At 36.8% G+C, this 27,681-nt stretch overlaps 1 protein-coding gene across 1 annotated transcript in view; it reads right to left on the bottom strand.

Annotated features, from left to right (window-relative positions):
* RIT2 (Ras like without CAAX 2) overlaps nt 1–27,681 on the bottom strand; it is a 185,049-nt gene that overhangs the window by 5,879 nt on the left and 151,489 nt on the right. The window lies entirely within an intron of this gene.

The following is a 27,681-nucleotide window of genomic DNA, read 5'->3' as shown; positions in this document are numbered from 1 at the left end:
CTCAACTTGAGGCCTTTTTCTCCCACAATACTGCTTGTTGCCTGGAACATAGAAAAGCTCTTCACTTCAATGAGTAGGACTGTGTCAAGTAAGGGCTGAGATGGCTGCTCCTATATTATTGCCACCTGCCTTTCTTATAGACAAAGGCACTCCCTGTGTGAATTTGAATCGTGTTTCGAGAAACATGCAGCACAAGCCACTAAACAAAGAGCAGATCCTATGTCAGTTTTGACAGTTATTAATTTTTTTTCTTAGACATGTGTTGTATTAAGAGGCATGATGGCAAAGACTTCCTACAGGCTGATATGGGGATCTTTCCAAGTGTGAAATGCCATTGTTCAGGTCAAAGCTCAAACACTTGGCTATTACAGCAGTGGTTGGGGTTAAAAACATGAGCAGAAATATAAAAAAATGAAGAAAAATCAATCTTTCCATCTTCTTAAGGCAAGCAGCGCTGTTGTTATTTGTTCACATAATAAATGTCATGGAATATCTTTTTAAAAGAAAATTAAAAAGTGTTCCAAGGCATTTTACTCTTCTTCTCCTTCTTCAGATCTTTGCACTTATAAACTTCCTATCATATTCTTGCCACTGTGCAATGATGTTTCTGAAAGAAGGGGGAAAACCAAAATCAATTCTAAATCAATTTAGTCTGGAAATAATGTTGAATACTAGGCTCTGTGTGGAACCAGCATGACCTTTTGTGGCCAGACATTCAATATAACTATGTTTCAGGTCTCAACAAGTGCACAGCAAAATCAAAAGTTGACAGAAGTCTTTCTCATTAAAACCTCCTGTTTCTATCTTCCTCAACATCAAATATTCTGCTTCCTTGCAGAATTTTAACTTAATTTTAAGATTAATTACTGCTTAAAAGTATAATGCTGGAACTTTTTTCTTCTGAAAACATAAACACTTCAACATTCATGTATGGTCCCATTCCCAAATGTAAACATTGCAGTTAACGATTTGGCCAGGATGCCACTGGAATTCACAACTGGCTTCCACAGTCACAAACCAGCATTTTCATTCAACCAAACAAGTGCACCTTACTTTCCCCCCTCACTTCCTGGGTAAGCAATCCTCTTCTCAGGAGCTTGCACAGTTAATGAGTAATGTGGTACAGAAACATGAAAGGAGAATTTCACGTCAATGCCATTACTCTTAAATCCATTTGGAAATCTTCAGAAGTAGTTAGCTGGAGAAACCTCACTCTCACTTCATGGCAGGCAATTCTGCTAGTTTGTCTTTGCTGGCATTCTAGACTATGAGACCACAGAATTAATTCTTATCATGAAGGTGTTGCAATTATTTGTGTTCCTTCCTTTCCATCTCTAGATGGACAGGTCTTATAAAAATTTTCCATGTTCTCATTTTGTCCTTGTGACTGCGATTTTTTTTTTTCTGGTTTCGCACTGAATCATTTTTGGTGAACAGAACAGGGTCCAGCTTAAATGGCCGTGAGTGTAGGCAGAATTAACAGACTGGGCTGAGGAGAAGATTTTTTGTGTGAACTTGGGCCTTGAAAAGCCTGGATGCCATGGAAATAGCACATGGCCCATCAATGCACATCTCATCTTCAGCTGCTCCAGCCTCCGAAGAAAGTCAAATTACAGAGGCTCAGATATTCCTTCCCTTACGCTTGTAACTTTGACTTTGCTTTAGGAAGGAAGAAATGGTCAGGAAGGAAAACACAGCTTTAGCAATGCAGAAAATAATAGAATAGTCCAGCTCTTTTCAATGATCTTTGTACATTATTTTTAACAGATGGAGGGTGGAGAGCGTGGGATTCTAAAGGAAAGCCATTTAATAGTCTTGACAAAAAATAAATTCTTAGAAAAAAAACAGAGAGATTGATCTGTTCTGAATAATGTACTTCTCACCTGGTTAGTCACAAAGTTGTGACATGAAGCACTACTTAAAGTCTGTTCTGGGCATGGAAGAAACATGTTTTTATTTGATCCAAGGGAACTGCAAATGGTTGGGGGTTTTGAAAGAAATCTGATGAAGCAACCCTGAACACTTGTTCTTATGCAATTTATTATTGACCCCTGTTAGATTAAACTGACACTTTCTCTGCTATAGTAATTTCTACACTCTTGCAAGAAAACTCTAAGCTTACACTAGCTATTTTATTTAAATATATCTCTCATGCATTTTCAAATGTAAAAAATTCTAGATTCAATTTACACTTGAATAATTTCTGCAGATTTTTGGCATCTTTTGTGATGAAGATTGCTAATATATGTCTAGTCTTCTCTTACTCATGGAATTTTATTATTTTTCCACCTTTTGGATCCAGAATATTCTAGTGACATAGGAGCTGTTCCTCCAGGTAATTTAATTCCTGTTTTGGACAAATGTTTGAAATAAAGATAAACATCCTCCATGCAGTTGCTTAGCTACAAAGCTAGCAAAGCATGGGGTTTTTTATTGTTTCCAACTTGTGGCTATGTTATTTCATTATTCCACAGATACAATGCTAAATAACTGAATCAACATCTCATTTCATGCAAGAATCACTACAGAATTAAGGTGCTGTCTGCAGGTTAGGCTTTGAAGCTGTTCTTCTCTACTAAAGACTGTACTCTTTTGACATTTCCTTGTCAAAACCATGACTGATGAGTGGGTCAAAACGTCTTTACATCAGGAAGTGTTTCTAAAGAGATGGCCACAGGATCTGACTGAATTGGATACTCGAAGCCACATGATCCTGCATCAGTCAGCGATAGCTCTGGGTCTAATTTGAAGAGAATGTGGAAGTGTTAAATCCTTAGCATCTGTCTTCAAGATGAACAAGTTCAGGTCAATTGCTCAATGCATTTCTCAGAGATCTGACAATTTTCTAAATTGTCCATTATCTTTAAAGGTTCTTTGATTGCAACACTCTGCTGAAGACATAGCTGGCCATAAGATGGTTCAAAAAGAAGCCATTTCTACATCAGTTTCACATGGACAATTGCTGGTTCTTGTAAGGGGAAAAAATCTAGGAATTGCAGTGCTATTTTCACAAGAAAGGAATTTTTTTCAATTTTTTAAGCCACAACAAATAAATCAATTATTGTCTGCTAACAGCAGGTGGTTGTTTTAAAAAATTACATGCAAAAGGAGCTGCAAATATACACTTAAGACTGCCTTTAAAGCAAATAGAAAATTAGTGGCATTCAGTTCTTATTTTAACACTCTTAGTGGTTTCTCCAGTTTTGTGAGCACAAGTTGAGTATCAGCCCAGTAAAGACAGCCTCCATATCTTTTATCTATCTATAAACTCGTGTAAAGTATTTTCAGTTATGTGCTAGATATTTAAATTTCCATTTGACTTCAGTTCTTCATCAGGGCACAGGTATGTATGCTGGAGATTGAGTAAATAAACTTAGTTCCTGGTAACCTTTGCGAATCTCCCTGATACTACATTACTTTGTCTAAATAGCAATATTTTGTCCAGAAAACACTCAGCTGACATGAAAAGATAAGACAATAAAGGAGTCAGTAAGAAGGGAATATCAGGAGCCTGCTTTCAGTGTTGTATTTTCCTCAGCTATCTGCTGAAGACTGAAAAATGGGGTTCAAGAAATTTTAAGGGAACCAGAAAGAAATCTGGAGACCTAAATGCAAATCAAGGAAGAGGCAGAAAAAGGTGTATATTTATTTGTGCATGTTGATACATATGGCCACAAACAAGAGCTGTAAATTAAGGAGAAAAAAAAAGGCCCCCAAAACAACAACAACAACAGCAAAACACAAAAAACCCCCACAACCAAAGTATTAGTAATTCACAGAAGTGGAATAATCTTTTGAGCCAAAGTAGCCAAACCTTATGTTTAGTTAAATGTCTCACTCTTTAGACACGTGGACAGACTACCAGAATTAAGTTCTGAAAATTCCCTTTTGCCTGAGCAGAATATGGGTTTCTAACACTGGAATAAAAAGGTCACCAAAAGTATGCAGTAAAGAATGTTGTTTGTCCTAACAGCGCACATTTCTTCCCATCACTTTTGAGTTCCGCACACATATATTCTGGAATAGCTTTCACATCTAAACATACTCCCAGATCCAGACTGCAGGCAGGCAGGGAACACCATCTTAGGTTTCTGGCAGTGAAAAGAAAATTGCAAGGAACTTTCCTTCCTCCATTCCTTTCCAGGCAGTTGTGGTCTGCTGAGATTCAGGGATTCTGTCCAGGCTGCTGAAGTAAATGTTTGACAAAAAGGAGGCAGTGGAAAAATTTGTAATAGATTTATAAAGATTTGGACCGAAATTAATTTTTTTCTTTTTTAAGAAATCATTTACTAAAGCAAGCACATGCTGAAACATAGGAGGTATCAAAGTGTCTTATGCATAGTCTACAGAATAATGTTTCACTTCTACACATTTTACTTGAGATGCTTTTAAAAGAATAAACTTAATTGTTGCAATAAGATGAGGATTTACTTGAGTTTCTTTTAAAAGTTACTGGATGCAATGAGAAGGAGTTGAGCTGTAAGAAAATGGAAGCCGTGAATCACTGTGGTTATTTGTCCAGGAACATGTAATTAATTTTGAGGGTTTAGTAATTTTGAAGTTTATTAGGAAGGTCTGTCAAACAATCTCATTACAGGAAATATTGCAGAGTATCTTTATTAAACAAATGTCATTGATTTTCCCCATGTCAGTATTAATTCAGGGAAAATTTTACACTTTTGTAGAAAATGAATTGTTTGAAAAAATTATGGGAGCTTTATGGAGCCTTTCTTTTTCAGCTCCTTTCTAGTGTGATGAATGGAGAGCTTCATGGAAGAGCAGAGTGGCTTTTTGTGGTCAGAGGAACATTTGAAGCAAGACCCATGACACAGGAATGTCAAACCAGGAATGACAGCTGAATAAGGAGATTGAGTTCCATTGTGTGATGTGACCTGCCACATGGACAATGCATAACAAAAGCTTGAGTCTGGAGAACTGCATATGAAGGGAGTAACACTGAGAAATGAATGTGCAGAGGGAGAAAAATTAAAAATCCTAAATGGCCAGTGGGTAGGAAGAGCTGTAAGAACACATTTTGCTAATTAGACATAACAAGCTCTCTTCCTGCTCACCTTGCCCAAATTACCTCGTTTTTGTGGCAGTTTAAAATCATGGACTTGGATGGTTTCCGTGGTAACTTGTTCATGTATCTGAGGTTAACTTGTCATGTTGGCAAGCTCCCTGTTCAGGGGGCACTTTCTTTGGATAACCCTTCCATGACTCCTGCTCATGGGTTTTGATTTATCATAAGACTGAGCACTCTAAAGTAACCAAAGTGGCAGCTAACAGCTGGCAGAATCTTAACTTTGTGCGATAAAGCACCAAACTTTTTTGCTTACATCCCCAACAGGTGCTGAATTCTTTACTAATAGAGACTTAAGCAATGGTAATGCTTGAGGGTTAATGAGTGGAGTTTTTTCCCTATTTTTTTTCTGAATCCAAACCAATAATTCTTCCTATATTGCCTTAAAAAAAAAAAAAAAAAAAAAAAAGAGAGAGACAAGCAGAAGAGTGAAGGTGGAAGGATGGTGGTAGGGAGGAAGACAAATTACATATTTATTATGCTAGCTTGAGGGTTGAATGACAAAACAGAATCTTAACAAACAAAATGGAATAAATTCCTTGCTAGAAGCATCTGTTAAACCTCTTCTATCCATGATGTATCTTTCCAATTATGAGGATACTCTTGATGTATAAAAGCTACTACGTTAATATACCCTGTGAACCCAAACCATTACAACTGATAATTCTTTTTCAGAGTAATAGACTTTTCAGCCCAGCACTGATAAAGCTGTGGCTCAGTTTATCCAGCAGCACGTACGAATATGCATCTACACACACAAAAGCACACAGACCACAAATCCTGCTGGATCAGGTTGAACCTTTCCATTAGACCTGGCAGAAAAGATTGGCCTTACAGCAAAACTTCATTGTGGATTCTGACAAAACACCATTATAAAGAGTCCCTTCAGTGTTGGGAGGCATTCAGCATTAGCTCCTCTGCAGATTGGAAGTGGTTTCTGACATTTATTTATTTCCCATGCTTTATGAAACTGATTCATTCTAAGACTTCAGTATGGACAGGCTCTGGAAATGGCAGTGAAAATGTGAAAACACCTTTCAGAATGTGAAGAAAAACATTTCAGAATGTGTAGATGCTGCATGCCAGGATGCCCTTTACTCAAGGTTTTCCAGAATATTTTGTAAAGGGAAAAAAGGTGGGTTGTAGCCAGCAAAGTGAACCCTTCTTCTGCAACCCTCCATAGAGAAAGGAGTGAAAATGAAAAGAAAAAAGGCTGAAAGTGAAAGGCAGGAAACAGATAACCAAGAAGATAGGATTAATGCATAAATAATATCAGTAAAGTAGTATATTAAGTTGAATATTCAAATAATACATTAAAACATGAATAGTATTAAGGGTGGGGGGAAGAAAGATCTAGTTTCTCAAGAGTAAACTTTACCTCACACCTTTTTTGATGCAGGCGAGGACACAATTGGGGTTTTCAGGGTTGCCAGTGCATGTGGTTGGATTATGTGTAGCTTCTCATCAACCAACACCCCCAAATCCTTTTCCCCAGGGCAGCTCTCAAACTATTCTCTGTTTTGCCTGTATTTCTATGTTGGATTTCCCCTGGCACTTGGCCTTGTTGAATTTCATGATGTTCACATGGTCCCACTTTTCCAGCCTGTCCAGGTCCCTCTGGATGTGACCTTCCCTCCAGCATGGGACCTCACCACACAGCTTGGTGCCATCAGCAAACTTGTGACATCCAGGTATGACAGTGACAGACAACAACAAATTCATTGGTGGTTGGGGTTTGTTTTGGTGTTTTTTTTTTTTTTTTTTTTTTTTTTTTTTTTTTTTTTTTTTTTTTTTTTCGGGAAACCCATTTACTTTTCCCTTATGGCTGTTTTTCTCTAATTTTCTTAAATGCATAAATAAACATGGTTTTGGGATAACAAAATTGCTGATGCTAAAAGCAACAGCTGGTGAAAAACACTTGTGCTTGAACAGTTACTATCACTAGCAATTCAGGACATGTTATCACGCCATTTTTTTTTTTACCTGTAGAAATAAAATGAGTGCTATTAAATGGTTTGGAAAATTACAATAGCCTGTGGTAAAGTTTTTTTGTATGTGGTGAAAAGAATATTGATAAGAGGATAGGTATTTATATATTTGAGAAAAAGATAGGGAAAAGTAAGTGTAGACACTGTTTCAGAAAGAAGAGGCAGTTGCTATGGTTGACACAAATTTTTCAAGGTGCAATTAAATATTGTCTGCTCAAAGATGTATGGAAATCAGAGAATCATTAAATAATTTCATATGGAAGAGAACTCTGTAGGTCACCCTGTGCAAACTCTCGCTCAAAGTGGGTCCACCTGGCACAGATCACTCATGTAATATTCAAATAAGTTTTGAAATCTTTTTACTAAGGAAGGAAATCTCATAAGTGTTTTGGGGATTTGTTTCACTGGCTGACCACTCCTGTGAAAAAAGCCCAAACAAAACCCAAAAATTAACCCTCACAATTAGGTATATTTTCTTGTTCTGAATTTTTTTTTCCCTCATTATTTCACTGTCCATCTCCACTGGTTTTGTCTTCATTCTAAAATGAATGAGATTACCTTTAATCTGTCATGCTGAACAAATCCACAAGCTCAGATGTCATAGCATTTTCTGGTCTTCTTTTATGCTCTACTCCAAGACCATCTTGGGGATTTCTGCTAAGCTCATTTCACTATGTGAAATCATTTCTTGTTCTGTAAAGCCCTAAACTGGCACAGTACTTCAGATATGCTTCTTTTACTACAACATTGTGAGACTGATTTGAAAACCTACTTGGACTGAAGGGAAATATAATCCACTGCTTTCATCTGCAGAGTCATTCATCTGGTCATGAAGACCATCACAGATCTCAGGCTTTCAGACAAGATTTTCCTTTTGTAAATATGTGTTAGATGTTCCCAGGCACTTTCTTATCCTTCCTGTGCCTGGACATGGTATTTTGGGGGAATTTGCTTCATACACACATCCTCCATTCCTTCTGAAGACAAAAAATGCTGAAAATATTTACCAGAATAATTGATTTAATTCTAAATTACTTAAGTAGGCTGAGTGTACACTCACCAGCTGAGATCCTTCACTTCAGCATCACTGAAGCTTCTTTCAAGGCTGCTCAAAAACGTATGTGAAAATGCAACTGATGAGTCAAGATGAGCCTAACAAGGGATGTCTCTGTCCCATGTAAGTAAATACAAGTGAAAGTCAGTACAAATTAAAAATTTTGGGTCACAACCTGAGTTTTTGCACCTGCTGAACTTCTGCTTTATCCCTTTCCCTTTTTGTTTGTTTGTTTGCTATTGTTTTTCTAACTACATATCACAATTTAAAAACTTGAGTAGGTACTTCAAATCATTTTTTCTTAATAGTTTTTTTATCAAAAAAGTGTAAATTATCAAGGAAGAGTGCATATTATAAAGGAACCTTGATAACATAAGAAAGAAAGCTTCACAATCTGAGACATAGAAAATATAGTAGAAGTACTCTCCTGCCACAAGGACATGAACAAAGAAAGCAAAATTATTGAAGTATAAAGAAAACAAATGCTGTTTCACCTTAGTTCAGAGCCTAAAGAAACAGTCTAGTAACAAGGTAGGAACAGGGGGAGAGTGTAAGAAGCGAAAAGTTTTGATCACAGATGGCTTAAGATGGTACAAGAGAAAATTTGCTTTCTATGCAGAATGACTGCGCCTTTTTATCATATACAGCTCTGGACACTGAATTCTACCCACTTTAAAAAGGTTGGTTTGCCCTTGTTTTTCTATGTAGATTTGACATTTATGGCAATGGTTATTTTTCTCTGATGTCTCTGATGATAAATGAATTATTTTGATCTATATCCACCATTCACTGCTACTTTCATTCTGGACAATACACTGAACTTTGGACTCCATAATGTGATGGTGGTACACATTGCAGACTGCAGAAAAGCTGCACCTATGGGATGAGCAAATGGGGTTTTTTTTCATGGTTTTTTTCTGTGAGTAGAAAAACATTTTCTGTGGTTTTCTACTTACAGAAAATACAGATATTTAGCTCTGCCCATCAGTTTTACAATTTTTCTTGTCTTGGGTAAGGGTCCTTTTAGTTGTCTTAGGTGCAGCCCAAAAGAAGAGGAGGAGAGGAGAGGAGAGGAGAGGAGAGGAGAGGAGAGGAGAGGAGAGGAGAGGAGAGGAGAGGAGAGGAGAGGAGAGGAGAGGAGAGGAGAGGAGAGGAGGAGGAGAGGAGAGGAGAGGAGAGGAGAGGAGGAGAGGAGAGGGAGAGGAGAGGAGAGGAGGAGAGGAGAGGAGGAGGAGAGGAGAGGAGAGGAGAGGAGAGGAGAGGAGAGGAGAGGAGGAGGAGAGGAGAGGAGAGGAGGAGAGGAGAGGAGAGGAGAGGAGAGGAGAGGAGAGGAGAGGAGAGGAGAGGTGTTTGTGCTCCATTTATTTCTCAGTGAACAACTGCCTTGGAGCTTCTGTACTGTCATGAGTCGATCAGTAATCATCATGTAATTTCTACACAGAATGTGTTCCTTGCCAGTAAGCAATTAGCTATTATTCCATCATTGTCTTTTGTTTTAAATGGTTCTTCCTCACAGTCTTTTATGCTCCTTCGCTTCTTATCAGCATATGTGTGTACTTTTATCACACTTCTACTTTCATTTACCTAGGCTAAAGAAATTAAACTGTCTCTCTTTTTCTCTGATAGGACCAGCCTGATACACATGCTCTACATCTGTTTCAATTTGAACTTGCCGTCATCATCCATAAGCAACTACACTTAATCTTAACTGAGCTTTCATTGTATGTTTTATAATACCTCCAATGCTTCCATGTCTCTGATATAAAAAAAATCACTCCAAACACCTCTTGAAGTGGCATTTATTTTATGCACAATTTCATGATCTTTATAGTTTGTAATTACACTGCATGTGGCTGATATATCCAAGATTTCTCTCCTGCCTCCAAACTGATATGTTATAGTAAACAGCCTTGCTATTAGTCCTTAAGGACATGGCCTTACACTTTTTACAATTGCATTTAATTCCACTTCTATCGCTCCTCTGGGTCACACAGCTCTTCCTCCACAATAATCCTGTCTCTTCTAGATAGAAAATGTTTCCACTTTGTGATATCAGCAAATTTTGTCAGAACCCTCCTGCATTTTTGTGCCCAGGTCATTAAGGAAAAAGTTAAAGATCAGCAAATTGAAGGATAATGCCAAATATTCTTACGGCTAGATCCAGTTCCAACTAGTGGGGTCAGAACCAAATCTTCTCTTTCTAAAATGTTACTTAAATTTAAGAATATGTGCGGTTTCATATGTGTGCAACCCAGCTATCATAATTTTTTTGCCAGTAAATCACCCATTTCTGTTGGCCCATCTCAACTAACCCATCTGTTACGGTTGTGCAGAACATAGTGGAGAAAAGGCTGATTTATGAAATGCTGGATGGCTGTCTCTATTTTTATTAATATGTGATTACAACTTCCCAGCTACATTGAGTGAAAATAGTCGAATGGCATTGCTTTCCACGTAAAATACCAAGCTGACAGAGACTAAATGCTTGATGGCAAGCAGCCATAAAGCTGTCCTGCTTCAGACACCCCACTCTGAGAATAGTCCTCCATTTGGCTCCCAGCACTATGGGGGGCCTGGTTCATGACCCAAGTTGGTCGACAGCACAGTTTTAATTCCATTAATCCAATGCATTCAGGCTTCTCTGTGAATTAACTGCACAGGCTTGCCATTTTTTGGAAATGGGGATGGAGCAGATGGGGAGTTGGAGAGGCCAAACTGTTGAAAGTCAGTGATAAGGCGAGGGAGGGGGAAAAAAAAAAGAAGAAGAAGAAGAAAAAAAAAAAAAAAAAAAGCTCTGAAAGACAACCCTGTGATTTGTGTGCTTTGCATTGCCACCTGCCAACCCCAAGCCTTCTGATCTCCTCTCAGTGAACCATAGAGGCAGCAGTTGGAAAGATCAGATACACGCTCAAGGAAATCTGTCAGAAACAACTCTGTCACATTCTCCAGCATTAAATCTATGTGTTTAAAACTGTGACTGCCCCATATCTGAGAGAAGCAGTCTTTTAACTCAGAAAAAAATTCATGAACACCATTCCTGTCCTTACATTTTATTTTTTTTTTTTAACATTAGTAAAATATTAACATTTAGGTTTTTTATCTCCCTTAAGCATCTGTACCATGTTTGTTTGCCTCTGGCAACACATGTCATTCTCATGAGACTACACCGAATTCCATTATACAATCAATGAATTAAAAAATGGCAAAACAAATCAACAGATAAATACAATAATTATTATACAAGTATTTAAATATATTATTTTTGCACACTTTGACACACTCTCAGCCATATTTGGGCCAGTATTTGGCTATACTTTGTTTTTGCTAAGGCATAAGACAGATAAATAATGTGTGTGTTTGTTTTCTTAAACTAAGTGCTGGGTTGTTTGGTTTTGGTTTTTTAAGGTATATTTAAGAATGTGTCCTTGAGGAGATAAAAAACTGTAAGCAAATTCCTAGCTTTTTTTTTTTTTTTTTTAACGTTTGCATATACCACATAGAATATGCAGTATAGCATACTTCCTTTCAGGTTCAGAGCACTCTGTAGATACCAAATTAAGTTTTATATCAACCTGTTGTATGACATAGTCTTATAATACCTGTGAAATCTAATTATAAGTATCCAAAGCATTTTTAGATAATGAGCATTAGATAGAAGGAAATAAAATAATTTTTGATCCATACAATGATCCTTAAAAAAATTTATCTGTACTAGATTGAGCATTCCAGCTGCAGTGATGACCATCACAGTGAAGCAGAGTATAATGTCATACCTGTTCACCTATAAAGTTAATGGAATCCCCATCTTTATATTTGTATTTTGGGATGGATGTCATATCTACCCTCCCATGTACTAACTGTGATATTGTAGTGTTTTCTTCTCCTTCAAACCTCATTTTGCCTGGATGCCTTGGAGGAATAAACTTGGCATTTCATCTGAATCTCTACAATCAAGCCACCTTGCGCTGGCCAAATTTGGCAAAGCTGGGCAGTTTTTATTGGAGGGAATATAGGAATTATAATGAGGTCAGAGCTGGAATGTACAAGGCTCTATGACAGGATGTTTTCACATTTTTATGAACTGTGCTGGAATATGCTCAGGATGGTTCAGTGGACTTCAATCCTTCTATGATGCCTAAATATAGTCACAGCTTTTGAAAGGCAAATTTAAAAGCCATCACCCAAACAGTGTAATGTCTTTGGCAGTCCTTGCTACACAGTGTTTTTCCATGGTGCCCAGAGATGCATAAATATACTGATTGACCACACTAGCTAATATAGTCTCAGTAACAGAATTTCCTTTATTTTGTGCTAGAAAGTAGCAGATTGTTAAAAGATCTATCAAGTCTAGACATTCTTCAGAATACTATGGCTTCTGAATCGTGTAGTTTCCCTGAAATTTATGCAAGGCTCTGTGAGAATATAATTTCAGTTCCTTCTCATTACTGAAGCAAAATTTAACATACATTTTCAGAGAATTACACTCCTTTTTAAATTATTTTATTTCCATGTCTTGGCCAGTACTTTCAAAAATTACTATTTTGACTATCTCAAATTTTTAGACTGGTAAACCTCTGACTTGTTCTAATTTTCAAAGGTCAGGTTCAGCTTCCTATTTTAGATAAAAATAGAGATAGATATACCATAGATAACCATCTAGATATAAGATGATTTCTAAGTATTCTCTAAAAAAAAAATCTCAAAATCTGTTGTGCATGGATTTTTTTTCCCTCATTTACTCATCAGTGACTTTGCTCTTGCTACAATTGTGTTATTGACCTGTAATACTTAGAACAAGGCCAACAAGAGGTGTTTTTGAAAATCAGGCCACATATCACACGTACACCATCCTCAGAGTCACTTTGAAATCAATGACAGTCATCAGTCACCCACAGAAAACCTAATCAACCAGCCAAAGGTCAAAAAGAGTCAAATTTATTTGGCTGTGTGGTGTCCTGCATATTGTTGAAAAGTAATAAAATTAAATTATTAGGTAGCAATATTAAGTCTTTTATCAGAAAAGGTTTAATCTTTACCATATTTTCTTTTTATTTTGTGCAGTCTTTATGATGCATCAAGCTAAATTGTGTTTTAGCTTAACGGGGAGGCTGGTTGTCCTCCCCACCCTTTTTTCAGATACTCAGTGGCATGCAGCAGCTCTAGGAAAAAAAGAGAAGTAGAGTATTTAGAGTAATATAGATCATATCTGGCTCTAGTTCGTTTTCCTTACACATAAACATGTCATACACAATTTCCCACTGCCAGTAATTGTGGTTATCTGATAAAGCACTCATCAAAAGGTGTTTTGTAGACAATAGAAAGCAAGTGGTTATAGAAAGCAAGCTGCTGCTTTCTTGCTAAAAAAAACCCCAGAATTATCCATTTTATATAGCCTGTCAGAGTAAGTTTCTTAACAGTCTGTAGATCAGCTTTCTAAGACTTACAGATATCTCCCTCAAAGCAAAAGCCTCTCTACCACAATGAAATTGTAAATTTTGACCTCTATGACTAGTGCATCACTAACAATAATGATCCCAGTAAGTAGCTCTTTCCACAGAGACACTTTGCTCTTTTGGACTCATTAAGTGTCACATTGAACACATTTATTTACTATGGGTTCTTCTACTCAAATATTAAGAAATAGAGGTGCCAACAAATTTATAATCTGCTTCAGTTTTTTTCTCATTAACAGAGTCTTAAATGCATATTTTACGTAGATATAATAATATGTAATATGCTCAGGCTTTAAACTACAATTAACTAATCATACCTCCTTCAGAGTAACATAAAGGCTCTACACTTTCATTTCTACAGTTTAACCTCAGCACCTTGAAAAGAAGGAAGATTTGAAGGTTCTAGGGTGTCATGCTGTGGTGGTCAAGCACTGCAGAAAAGTCTGAGCCTCTTCTCAAGCATGAATGGGCTTCAGCTGCAATTTATTTCAGCTTCCAGGCATTGCTGCTTGTTTCAATGCTTGATCTAGGAAAGATTTTGCCTATGTCTCTATTTTACCTGGGGAATTTAAACTCAGACAGCAAGCCACCCCCCCCCCCATCCCTCCCCACCCCCACACCTTCTGCTTAATAAGGCAAACAGACTTAGCTCTTTTAAGTATCTCATGGCAATATGTGTCCTGCAGGCCTCATCCCTGGGATGATATCCTATTTTATTAAAGAAAACTTTCTTTTTAAACCCATTCTTGTTCAATACAGTGTGATACAGTAGTTGCTCTAGCAGTTAAAATAGTCCTTTTCCAGAGTAGTACTGGAAAACTGAAGTAAGGACAATGTAATTCCAAACTAAAGCACAATCTGAAAATGGGTAGATTTCTTATTGCTGTAGTGACTGAAGACTGTACAAGTGTTAGGCTGGATATCATACTTCATAACAAGACATAGCCTCCAGATTGGACAACTTGGTCTGCAGAGGCCAGAAAAAAAAAAAAAAGAAAAAAAAAAGAATAAATTAAAAAAAAAAAAAAAAGAAAAAAAATAAAAAAGAAAATAATAAAAAGAATAAAAAAAAGAAAAAAAGAAAAAGAAAAAAAAAAAAGGCAAGAATAAGATACAGAGAGAAAAAATGTCCACTTATTTCACAGGAAAATGTCTATATGAAGGCAGAGAATTTTTAAAAAAAATTGTGGAGTGCCCCACCTGCTTCCATTGTTTTAAATTAATTTGTAACTGCATTCTATAAACAGTGTTGCATGAGATTAAGATCTCTATGTCGCTATGCTGGCATATACCCCTTTGGGTTTTTCTAGTGCATGTGCATGATTTTTCTCTCTGAGCTGCTGCCTTTAGCCTTGGTTAAATTCCTGTGTTTCTCTGGAGTACGAATGAGGAAAGCACAGAAGGAGTGGTGGTGTTTGACTCTCCTTTTCCACCAAGACCAGTATCTCCTCTGCAGCAGTAGCCAGCTGATACCAGAAGAGGACAATAAATATGTCAGCTGCATTACAGCACATTTTGTAAGCTGAGGTTTTTGTTCATTTTTCCTTATATTGTGCTATATGCATGTTGCTTCTGACGTGTATAATGGAGATTTTCTTCCTTTACTCTCCTGCCCAAATTCTTCCCAACCACTGAAGGGCAGGAAAACATCTTTCAGGTAATAAATGAATTAATTTTTTTTCCAGCAAACAAAGTAATGACTGTTCTGTAAAATATCCATCAACACACTCACTCTGGCTGCTTGGTGAGCTGCTACAGGGGACTTAATGAAATTGTACTGGGCTGTATCACCAATACCAAAAGCTTTCAAATGGCAAGAATGGAAACATTTTATTTCTAATGTATGGCCACAAAAGTTACATCCTGTGACTATGTCAGGCAGCCCCTGAGCCAGGGAATAAACTGTGTCGACCATTTATTGTCTTATGCAGACTGCCTGTCAGATACAGGGTTTTTTTGAGAAATTACTTTCCCCATCTAAATCTATCTCAAGAAATAAACTAGACCTAATACCATTATATATAACCCTATATATATATAGCAAAACTTGCCCTGTACCCCAAAGAAAGGTCCTTTTGTCTATAATACCTCGCTGAAATAGCCTGTAGCCTTGCGCCCCTTCAAATCTCCCATGGACATTATACTGAGAGTTGTTATTCTCATGCATAATTGTTTCTGTGTGCCATGGAATGCCTTGAGTATTTGTGGCAGGTATTTGGGTGGATTTACTGAAATTTGTTGCTTTATTTGCTGCTTAGGATTGTTTTAGGGGAGAGGGGACAGAGGAGAGCTGCAGACACTGGGGTGGCTCATGGCGATGTGTAGTGGACTCATCAATCCAGGCAATGTCTTTGAGAAGTTCTCAAGAGTCTTCCATTCAGGAGACCTTGTACTAGTATGATTGCCTTAATTTAGCATTATTGCTATCGCTGTTGTTATTATTATTGCTCACTTATTTAGTTAAAAGCAGAGGCAGTAAGTTTTGTGAAATTAACTGTGGACATTATCACAGACTTTGTTTCTTCCAGAGAAGTTTTTGTACCTGCAGTTATGAAGCACATCCTTGCTCTTTTTTCCTCACTCCTGGTAGGTACTATCAGGTGTTTCCCCTGCTCAATACAGCGTCCTTACATAGTATTTTTGTTTTATCCCTACCTTCACTATAAAAACAGGTGCTGAAAGCTTAGGAATGTGCATTTTACAGCTGTAGTAGATTTGATAGTTGCTGCACCAGATCCATTTAACATATGAGACTGAACGACCAATATCCAATAAAGCTGATAGAATTATTATTTGTTGCACTTTTACTACAGCAAAATGTTTCACAATGTGTGATATATCCTGATTCATATCCTGTCATTTATCAAGAGACATCTTCTTCTTAGACTCTGTTAACCAGAAAATAAACCTTTTTTTTTTTTTTTCTGGTTTATGAGGAGTGAAACATGATAAATAATAATGGGAGAAATAACTGTCAATTTACAAATGATATATTGTGAAAATATGACACCTTGATGATTTCTCCTAGGAAGACATATGCTGCAGCAATACCATGATTCAGAAGGTTGTTTGCTTATTGGGGTTAAAATGATGTGGATGGACAAATATCAGCTCAAAGCTCAAGTTCAAGCTCACAGAAACAATAATTTAGGTTGGAAGGGACCTAAGTGAGGGTGGAGGTGATCTCACCTCCTTTCTCAAGTAGAGTCATCCCAGAGCGCAGGACACAAGACTGTGTGCAGAAGGGTCGGGATTATCTCCAACAGGGGAGACTCCACACCCTCTCTGGACAATCTGTTCAGGGCTCAGTCACAGCCCAGGACAGAAGTTCTTCCTCGTGTCCAGGTGGAATTTTCTGGGCTCAGTCCCTGCCCGTTCCTCTGGTGCCATTGCTGGGCCCCTGGAGCTGAACCTGGGCCCTGCTCTGACCCTCCCTGCAGACAGGGACACACAGGGATGGAGTCCCCTCTCAGCTGGGGGGAGGCTGAATGGCCACAGCTCCTTCAGCCCTTCCCCATAAAGGAGATGCTCCAGGCCCTTCAATGTCTTTGTAGCCCTCTAGACCCACTCCAGGAGCTCCCTGAATTTCTTGTCCTGATGAGCCCAGACCTGGACCCAGCGCTGAGTGAATCTAATGCCAAACACAATGTTAAAATCATGGTGTTTAATATATATACTTTTGTTAGGTAGCCAAGAAAACTTATGCAGAGATAAGTTAGAAGGTGGCTGCAGTCTAAAGATTTTTGAAGGTTTCAATATGTAGAAGCCAAATAAAATCCTGCTGAGCATCATGAAGCAGCCTCTCCACTGAGTGTGTTTGCACTTACATTCTGGATCAAATTATAAAATATTTTCTATTACCTAAATAATAAAAAACCTATTTCATATATTCGTATTCAAATGAGCAAAATAATTAAACAAATGAAACATGAAGAATGTCAACGGAAATTCACATTTAGGCTCTGATTTGGATTATTTGAATGACATTTAGGTACTGGTAGTCTTAAACAGGCAATTTGACTATACCCTAATACTCAGTTCACCTTAAACCTGAATTGTTCTTTTAAAGACCAGGCTACCCTTGTACAGGCTTGTAAGTCACAGGCTTGTAAGTTTGTAATGACCTCAATACTTAATTGCATATAATTTGTTAATTATCTAAGAAATTATCTAATCTAGGCTGAAGTTCACCTCTATATCTTCATGAACACTCATGAAAATAACAACTGTCATAATGCTGCATCATGAAATATCAAATCAAATTTCTTCATCTAGGTGCATATACGTGGCTTTGCAGTTCTCAGGTTATTGTATCTGAAAATGAGGCGTTCTACTCACTCAGGTGAAATATTGAGTAAATTGAGTAAATGAGGAGCATAGGAGGGAAGGGAAAACAAGAGAAGGGCAAAAGGGAAAACAAGGGAAAAAATGAAAGAAAGAAGAAAGGTGGAAAAAAGAAAAAAAAAGGGGAAAATAGATATTTTTAAAGATTCTTCTAGGGTTCTTTTTCACCAAATGTTTTTATATTTGGTGAATATTTTCTTTTATATCTGCTCAGAAATTCATATTGAAAACCAAAATATGACTTTTTGTTTTTATAGTTCCAATCTTTAATTTTCTTTTATAATTAGCACTTAATATGCTTCATCCAACATCCAGCCCTAGGAAAAACAGAATAGATGTTGTTATATTTATGAAAAAAGAAACACAAATACACTTCTGGGGATATTTAAATAATTGAAAAAAGTTAAAATAATATATGCAAGGGTCTTGACCTGTATCAGAATATATTAGACTAGAAGTTTACTAGAAATGTTTCTTGCAGTTTTACTGGAGATTCTTATTCCAAATGAAACAGGTTTTAAATTTATTCTACTGATCTTCTGGGATGAACTTTTATTGTGATGCTGTTCTACATCCATAAAATTGCACAAATACATCTTTCTTTCCCCTTTGAAATTAGATTCCTATTATTCTGCTCATATTTATGCGTCTGCCAAACACATCCATAGTTTTCACATTGTATTGGAGTTGTTGCTAACTTTCAGGTTTTTTCTGACATGGTTGTTACCGAAAACAAATATAGAACCTAAACTTGATTGAATTCCCACTTGGCTGTTACAGCAAGGATTTTACATGGGCTTTGAATAAAGAATTAATATAGGTTCCTTATCCTATCACCTTTGCATTATTGTTCTAAAACAAACTGAAATTACAGCTTTACCTGGAGCAATGGAAGAAAAAAATTATCTAAGTTGCTACCTCAAAAAACCTTATCACTGAAAAACTAGATTTCTTGTACGTGTTGCTGCACCTGAACACATTATTTATTTATCTGAATCTGAAGAACTTTTGGTTAAGGACAGGATGAAATAGACTTCATTATGTTGCAGGTCTTTTTCAACTTTAGTGATTCTGATTCTTTAATGTGAGGGTGGTGAGAGAGTGGGAAAAAAATGCCCAGAAAAGTTGTATATTCTCTGTCCTTAGAGGTATTCAAAACTGCACAAAACCCTGAGCAGCCTGCTGCAGTTGACTCTGCTTTGAACATGAATATTGGTCTTGATGATCTTCAAAGGCCTCTACAAACCCTAAGTAGTGACACTGTGACTATGAAAAAAAATTAAATTAGATATCTGTTCAGAATGAAACATATTCTGTAATACCTCTTCATACTGTTTGGAACAATCCCATATACCTGAAGTAGTAGGTCATTGCAAGGATAACTTGCCAAAGAAAAGGTTTTGTGTTTTATATTTTATTCCAGCTGAAAACAATGTGCTCTAGTTGTATCTGGACATAGAAATGCCAAATGATTTTTACATTGACAACAAGATTCAAACCTCCTGTGCTATGATGATCCCCATGTTCTATGTTTTATTTATATGGAGACATTTTTACAGAGTAAATATGTCATGAATCTGAAGACACAGGGTAAATATGTACAGAACCAGAGACCAGTATATATTTTATGAAAACAACTTTTTAATCTCAAGGTAGATTTGAAATCAAAATCCCAGAGAGCATCCTGCTGAAGTGCTGTACTGGAAGTTTACAGTCTGGAATTATTAATAATCTTCAAAGAACATAAAATTAGGAATGGGCTACTTGCAAAGAGTAAAACTAATCTAGTGTGAACAAAGAGTTGGATTTTTGGGTTCACAAGGTAAGAGGAAATCTCCCATTAATCTTGTTAATTTACTGCTCTAGCAAGTGTTACATATCTTGGTTCATTTCTACAGGGATTACAGAGATATATGGTTCTGGCAGTTCCAGTTTTATTTGCTTGTGTAAAACAAAACCATGGCTCAGATACAAACAGTGACTTAAACATGGCAGTAATACAAATGCACAAGTTATAGAAGATAATCTGCTTTTCAGCAATGTATGTGCAAAATCCCAAAGAAAATCCTAAAGACCTCAATCTGAATAGGATAAGTACATATTAAAAGATGTTGTCTTTAAAATTAAAATGTGTTTGTCTTATAGCTTCCTCGTGGCTATGATTACTTAGGAAGAGTTAACAGTAATGTTCAGCTGTGCAACTTGCCTGAGTTTTCCACCCAGTGCTTGCCAGCACTCTTTGTAAGCACAAACCAAAGTCCCTTCCTTTGAGAATTTACATGAAGCGATGTCCTGAGGAGTCAAACAGAAAGTGAGATGAAGAAAACACTGAAGTAACAGTACCCAAGGCACTGAAATTTCCTGAGGTCTATTGCATAGGCTTTCTTGTCTTTTTCAGCATTATCACAGACAGAGAAAATACTGAGATGAATAAAAAAAAAAGTTTATTAAATAAAAAAAAAATTTGTTATTGCTTTTCTTTTAGTTAATCCACTTCCCTCTGTGCATTATGTGAGTAATGGCACTATCTATCTCTACTAATTTTGAAGCCTTCCTTCTTTTACATATGACTTTTGAGTTCAATCTCTAAAACTGTTTTTACCCTTTATTTCTCATAAATGAGGGATATACACTAGCCTTATTCTCTAGCAGTGACACTTCTCTTGTCATTTGTTTTCCATGAAGCAATGCAAAACTGCCAGGATATTACAAGAATAGATTAAAGTATCATTTTATAAAATTACCATTGTTTAATTTTTTAAGTACTCATGGAGTACCTGCTACCATATAAGCTAAATTTAAAATTAAAAAACATAAAACCAAAAAGTTTATAGAACTCTGTTTATAGCATATTATTTTTCAAATTAAACAAAAGAGAATATTTTCCTCCCATAAAAACAAAAGAAAAAAAAATAACATATGTCTTGGTCAGTGTCCAAACACATGAATGTTTAGCTGTTAAAACTATTTTTTAATTATTATTATTATTTCCCTCCCTATGTATTTTTGGTGCACCTAAGAGTTTTAATTTTGCATTGTCAGTGTTCATTCTGGCACTCAGTCTGGTGCTTGAAGTTGTACACTCATGGGTGAACATTTATGGTGATGGAAGGTACTGATACAAGTTATGTGGTTCCAAGAGTAAATTTCAAATCCAAATATGTGATTTTATTGAAGGATTCAATTTTCTGGCACCAAGTGTCTTCTAAGAAGATTCACTTACTGAATTTAAGTACCTGGGTTTATGCCATTCCAGTGATCACCCCTTTGATGAAGACACAGACTGAGTAACTTCTCATTAAAATCAGTAGTGACTCTCCTTCCACTTCTTGTGTTCTATCCCTCCTGATATTCTTTTTGTTCCTCTTTGAATGCTCCAAACCTTTATCTCTGCAGAAACCTCCCAAACCTTACAACCCTTCTGTCTCTTATACTGTGCCAGTTTTTCTGCCCTGTGAAACCACTGGTTCCATTTTCTGATGTTTTACATTTACTATAGACTAGAACTGGTTGCATTATTCAGTGCAATTTAAGTGTTTGATGCATGTAGCCTGTCCTCTATTTCTCTGCTTACAAACACATCCCAAGCAGAGTCATCATTTGTCATTGTACACCAGCAATCTGGAGCCATCAATTTGCAAGGCAAGGTTTGTTCCTGAATTGTTTATCTCAGCAATTACACACTTTGAATTTAAGGAGTGTGATTTCTAACCTTCAGGAAAGAAATTGAGTTCCAGGAGGAAAAGTTCTGAGGGTCTTGGGCTAGGAATCTGCATTTTAGGTCTCTCTCTTAGATGAAAAATGTTTTTGCTGTTTATATTTTTTCTCAGTCAAAATGGCAGGACTGAACTAGGTTTTTTTTACTGACTCTTGCTTGACATAAATTATCAGTAATTTTTATTTTAGCAGTGTCAAGAAAATTACCAAAAAATTAACAGTACCTCTTTTTTGTCTTTCTATTGACTAAATGTTGGAAAAGAAAACTTTCTACTCTTTGAACATTTATTTTTCATCTTTGGCCGTAAAAGAATCATAATTTTAAAATCAACACTTTAAAAGCTTTTAAAGCCTAAAATTGGAATTTGAATTCCTGAACTACAAAAGCATCTACCCAGAGTTCACCACATTGCTGTTAATTTCCTATAAAGAAAATGTCTCTGGGAAACATTTAGATATGATTATTTAGAAATAATTATTTCCAAGTAGTAAAACACTGTCTGTTGAGTTTTCTCCTCCTTTTATAAGGACACACTGTGAGAAGCAAATATCTACCAAAACAAACAAACAAATCAGTAGATAAAATCAACTGGAAAAAAATGCAAACAGAACAAAACACATCACCTTATCGAAATGTCTAAAAATTGAAATTGCTTTTAAAACTATTCCAGTAATACAATTTGCAGTATTATTTTGTTGCAGAACTCAAGGTCGACCTTGAACATCTGAAGTCGTGAGGTTGTGGCATCCACTAATTAACCATCTAAATAAACTCATCTCACAGCCTCAATTAACATTTCCTGGCATTAATATTTCTGAGTCTCATCATTCAGGAATATTTTTCATGGTGGAATTCTTCTGATCAAATGTTCGAATGTGAAACTAAACAGTAGTGTTAGTTTTAGAAGGTTCTATGTGTAATAAGAGAGAGGAAATCAGCCCTTTTAGGATGGGTTTGATCCCATCATAATATAATTGTCTAAACCAGTTAAAGAAGTGAATTTGTAATATTATCCTTTTTTGTCAGTCAAATAAGTAAAAAATTCCCCATTAGCCTTTTAAGTCTCCAAGTCATAAGTAAGATAATTTGCAGCCCTTGGTTGTTCAGAAATGTTGATTATTTAGCTCATGCCTCTGCAAGCAGATTTAAATCATCACTCTATTTTCCCCTTCTTCATTGTACAGTGCCATCCTTTATGAATCTGCTTTGAACTGCAGTTCAAAGCCTTGTTCAGATCCTCTTTTTTTAAAAAATTTTAATTTGTTTTCTTAGAAATGCTAAATAACTAACATTTCCAAAATACTAGAGATCTTCCTTCTGTACACTTTGACATGAAATCTGCAGTGAAAATAAATACATTGATGTATGCATGTAGATCAGAACATGAAAAAAAACAAATTTTCTTTATTCCATATCATTCTGTAAGATAAAAAACAACATGTATTTGATGGTCACACACATGTGCACATCTACATATATTTCTTTTTCTTTCCATTTTTTAGATATAAAGGCACTAAAAGAACAATCAGATGTGTCTTGATGGGGGGAGAAAAAGGAGATTTTAGTTTTACAATGCTATTAGCTTCTCTGATGAACTTCTAAAGTAATCTAGGATAGACATGTTCATTAGAGTCTCATTACTTGGCTGGGTAATTGCTGTTCGTATCAGAAACACAAATCACAAGAAAGGCTTATTAAAACAACCTATTAAAAATCTTAGACAGACAGACTGCTCTGCAGTATCTGCCACTAAGTCAGGTAAGTAGTCCCAAGGAAATTGCAAAATTGGAAAGCCTTGTTAAGGGTATTTTGTTGCCTTTCTGCTTTTAAGGATGGAGCTTTCTCTTTTCCTACTATTGTATGTTTATGAATAACTTATCCCATATAGTGTACAGTGAGTCAAAAAATAGGATATCTATCATTTCTTCTGGCAGATAATTTCATACACTAATAGACTTTGGTGCTAGGAACTTTATTCGTGCTGTTTAATCTTTACTTTTCTTGGTTTAGTCCTCTCACTTATTAACTCTTTTTACTCTTATCTATCTGCCCACTTTAAATGATCATCCATTGTCACAGCTGGTCACTGCACATCACCTGTCCTCCTGCTGACCTAACCCTTTCTCTGCCCTTATCTTCTTAACAAGTCCATATTTAACGAGTGTAGTTCTGATCCAGCAAAGCAGACAGATGCTGATAAATATTAAGGCACACTCCTTATATTCTTTAGTAATAAGGTAATGTTAAGTATTGTGATATTTTGTTCTATATATTTATAAATTAAGTTAATTAATTAATGGAAATAATTTTGTCTGTCTATCATCATCAAAGTACTAAAAGGTGTCAGTAAGCGCACAGTGCCAACAAGCCTCCTATCCAGTATTCCCTAACACCACCCCAACACTTTAATGTGAGAAGAGGTCACCTAGAATATGTGAAATCAAACTTTTAATTCCATACCACCTGCCCAGAAAATACCAGAGGGACATTCTCTCCTTTTTTTCTTCTTCATGGGTTTAGTGCATCATAGCAACATTTATATGCAATGTAATGATTTTGCAGTCAAACTTATAAATATACCACTGTTGACAGCTTTTAAATGTTTCATCAGTTACATACTAAGATGATGTGGAAGGACACATTTGGTAAATATTTGATGAATGTCATCAAGGGCAGAACTACATTTCAAAGAGCCTTAAAATTACTAAAAGAAAGTTTTGAGATATTTTTTTCTCGAGCCACAAACCTTCTACTATATAAAGGTACTATGGGTACTCTAGGAAATGTTTACAATGACAGTTGCTCATAACTAAAATCATGCTGTTATGTCAGGAGGGAAAATGTTGCAATTTTTATCACGCTGGGCACTTTAATGACATTTAAAATGCCTAAAGTAATAGATGTTCTTCATAATCTTGTGATAAGGGTTTTGTGTGGTGCTTGTTTATCATAAGACTACAGGCATAATTTTACTAAAAAACTGTTTCTGTCCTGATAAAAAAGTAGTAAAAGTAAGAGAAATTTGAATTTTCTTTTTAGTTTTAAATTAACATTTTTCCTCTGCAGAAAACAAGGTATGGCTCTGCTATTTAAATAAGAGACCTTTTTACTTGTTAACAGTCATTTTATGTAGCTAAAAATAATTTTTAAAAAAATCCTATTGCAAATTATATTCCCATCAGTAAAAATAAAAATTGAATGTATGCAGGTAATGCAGAATAAGTTTAATGATCTCAACATGAGGTCAATAAAATTAATTAAAATATAAAAAGTTTTATTCTTAACAATAGGTCATATTCAGGTACTCCACTAAAATTATGCTTTCCTTTTCCATGATGTCTATCAATTATATTTGATTTTAGGAATGTAATATGAAGAATTTTAGAATACCCATTCTTACATAAAAAATTGACATTATCAAAATTATTTTTACTCATATATCCATTTTTGTATACAATTATATATCATATTTTCCATGAAGTCTTAATTCTGCCCTTCTATCTGCCCATTCAGCCTCATTATCCAGACCAGTAACACTTTCTTAGCAGAAATACTGATGCTTTCTTACCTTATAAAATTTTGCTAACCATACTTGACAAGGTTGTTGGATGGGGACTTCTACCTTTTAGAGAGCCATCTATACAGATGAGGAGCTCCAAACTGTTCTTCCTCAGTCTCAGACTCTGCTGAGGGTTTGAGGTTCTTTGTACTGCCAGCTGGGCCCATAACTAGTATGGAAAGACTCTTGAAAAGTAACACAGCAAAAGAGACGCAAAATGTTAAAAAGGAAGAATGCTCTGTGACATTTCAAGACTTATCCATGGATCTGCCTTCAGTGCCTTATGAGAAAAGGTCATTTTGACTCTTTCTAAATCTGGCTACCAAGAAAAAAAAAAAAAAAAAAAAAAAAAAGTTATCTGCAAGTTCTTATTCAGTAGGTTTCAGTAGGTAGATGTTAAATTTCACCACAAATGGTGTTTTGCAATAATTATTTGACTAACTCAGGCAGCTACTGTATATAATGCCCATGGTTGAAATTAAAAAGAGACAAATTGAAATGAAAAGCTGAGTCTTAGCCAAAGCTGAAGGAATGCTGCTGATACCATCTGCTAGTACAGCCCGCAGGAACCAGGAAACCACAAAATTAGCTTTATGTGAGGAATTATGTTTCATCTGCTTTTTAGAGAAGATTAACAGGAGCCTGTTGTCCAACTGCAATTTAATATTGCTTCTGATTTTCCTAAGAGTGATTTTTAAATCTCAGATGAGAAGCATAAGTGCTTTTTCCAAATGACACAACTCTTTCTGCATTGAAAACCTAGGTGAAACCAGTTGTCCTGTAAATTTTCCAGATGTGCTACTGATGATCCAGTCCTAGGAAACCAAAAATTACTAAAACCTTTAAAACTGTTACATATGAGAATGAAGGAGCTATAGTTTTGAGATTCTGTTTGTTTGGTTTTTTCTTTTTGTTCAAGTCCAAATAATTTTTTTAGATATTAAGATATTAAGTTCATTAAACATTCAAATACGTTACATTAAATATTCAAATATGATTAAAATACTTTTGGTAGACCATGGTGAAGTAAGACAAAAAAAGCCAAGAGACTTTTAGTTCTGTATGAAAATCATAGATTAATTAATTCATTTTGGTTGAAAAAAGGACGTCTAAGACCATTGAGTTCATTACTGCCAGGAGCACTACCAACACTTAAGTGTCACATTTACATATCTTTAAAATCTCCCCAGGGATGGTGACTCCCTGTGGACAACCTCTGTGGACAGCCTCTTCCAGCAACTGGAAGTTCTTCCAGTGGAGAAATGTTCCCTAAGGTCTAATATAAACCTCCTTTGACATGACTTTAGACACCCCCTGTCCCCCATCCTTTTATCCCTTCTCCTCCTGTCCCTGTTCCTTGGGAGCACAGCCCAACCCCCCTGGCTGTCCCCTCCTGTCAGGGAGCTGTGCAGAGCCAGAAGGTCACCCCTGAGCCTCCTTTTCTCCAGGCTCAGCCCCTTTCCCAGCTCCTTCAGCTGCTCCTGGGGCTCCAGCCCCTTCCCCAGCTCCATTCCCTTCCCTGCACACTCTCCAGCCCCTCCGTGTCTCTTGTCCTGAGGGGCCCAGAGCTGTCCCCAGCACTGGAGGTGCCTCAGCAGTGCCAGCCCAGGGGACGGGCCCTGTCCTGGGGCTGTGTCACACCATGGCTGGGACAGCCCAGGGGCCATGGGCCTCTTGCCCTCCTGGGCACTCCTGGGCTCCTGTCCAGCTGCTGGCACCAGCACCTCCAAGAGCCCTTCCCAAAGGGCCCCACCCTGGAGCTGCAGGGGTTGTTGTGACCCAAGGGCAGGACCTGGCACTTCTCCTTGGTGCCCCTCACACCACTGGCCTCAGCCCATGGCCAGCCTGTCCAGATCCCTCCTCAGAGCCTTCCTGACTTCCAGCAGATCCACACTCCCACCCAGCTTGGTCTCATGTGCAAACTGACTGAGGGTGCACTCAATCCCCTTGTCCAGATCATAAACAAAAATATTAAACAGGATCATCCCCAATACTGCGGGTGACACCACAGTAACTGGCAATCAACTGAATTTAGTTCAGTTCACTACCACTCCTTGGCTTTGACCATCCAGACAATTTTTCATGGCACAGGTCTGAGACTTGGAGGTCAGATGTGACCAGGCCTGCTGCAGAGAGAGTAATGATGTTCTGTGTAAGGATGTAAAAGTTGATCTAGTGATTTTGGACACCAGCAGAACATTAATATGAAATGGATATGACATAAAAAGAATGGCAATAACTCTAGCTATACCTATAAAAAGCAGAGGAGGCGGCTGGAAGAGATTTTTTTGGCTAGTTTTATTATGGAAGATGTAAAATGAACTGTACATGAGCAGAGCATTTCAAACTAAATATATAATGTTGAACCTGAATCCCAAACTCATGGATTCTGCCTCTGATGGCTCAGTGATTTGAAATGGGGTCTGAATCATGAGCAAAGATGGCCTTAATAGCTACAGAAAATCTTCAACATAGTTTGACT

The sequence above is a fragment of the Sylvia atricapilla genome, chromosome Z (genome assembly GCF_009819655.1).
Source record: "Sylvia atricapilla isolate bSylAtr1 chromosome Z, bSylAtr1.pri, whole genome shotgun sequence".
NCBI classification, from domain to species: Eukaryota; Metazoa; Chordata; class Aves; order Passeriformes; family Sylviidae; genus Sylvia; species Sylvia atricapilla.
This window is presented reverse-complemented; position numbering and strand designations above follow the sequence as displayed.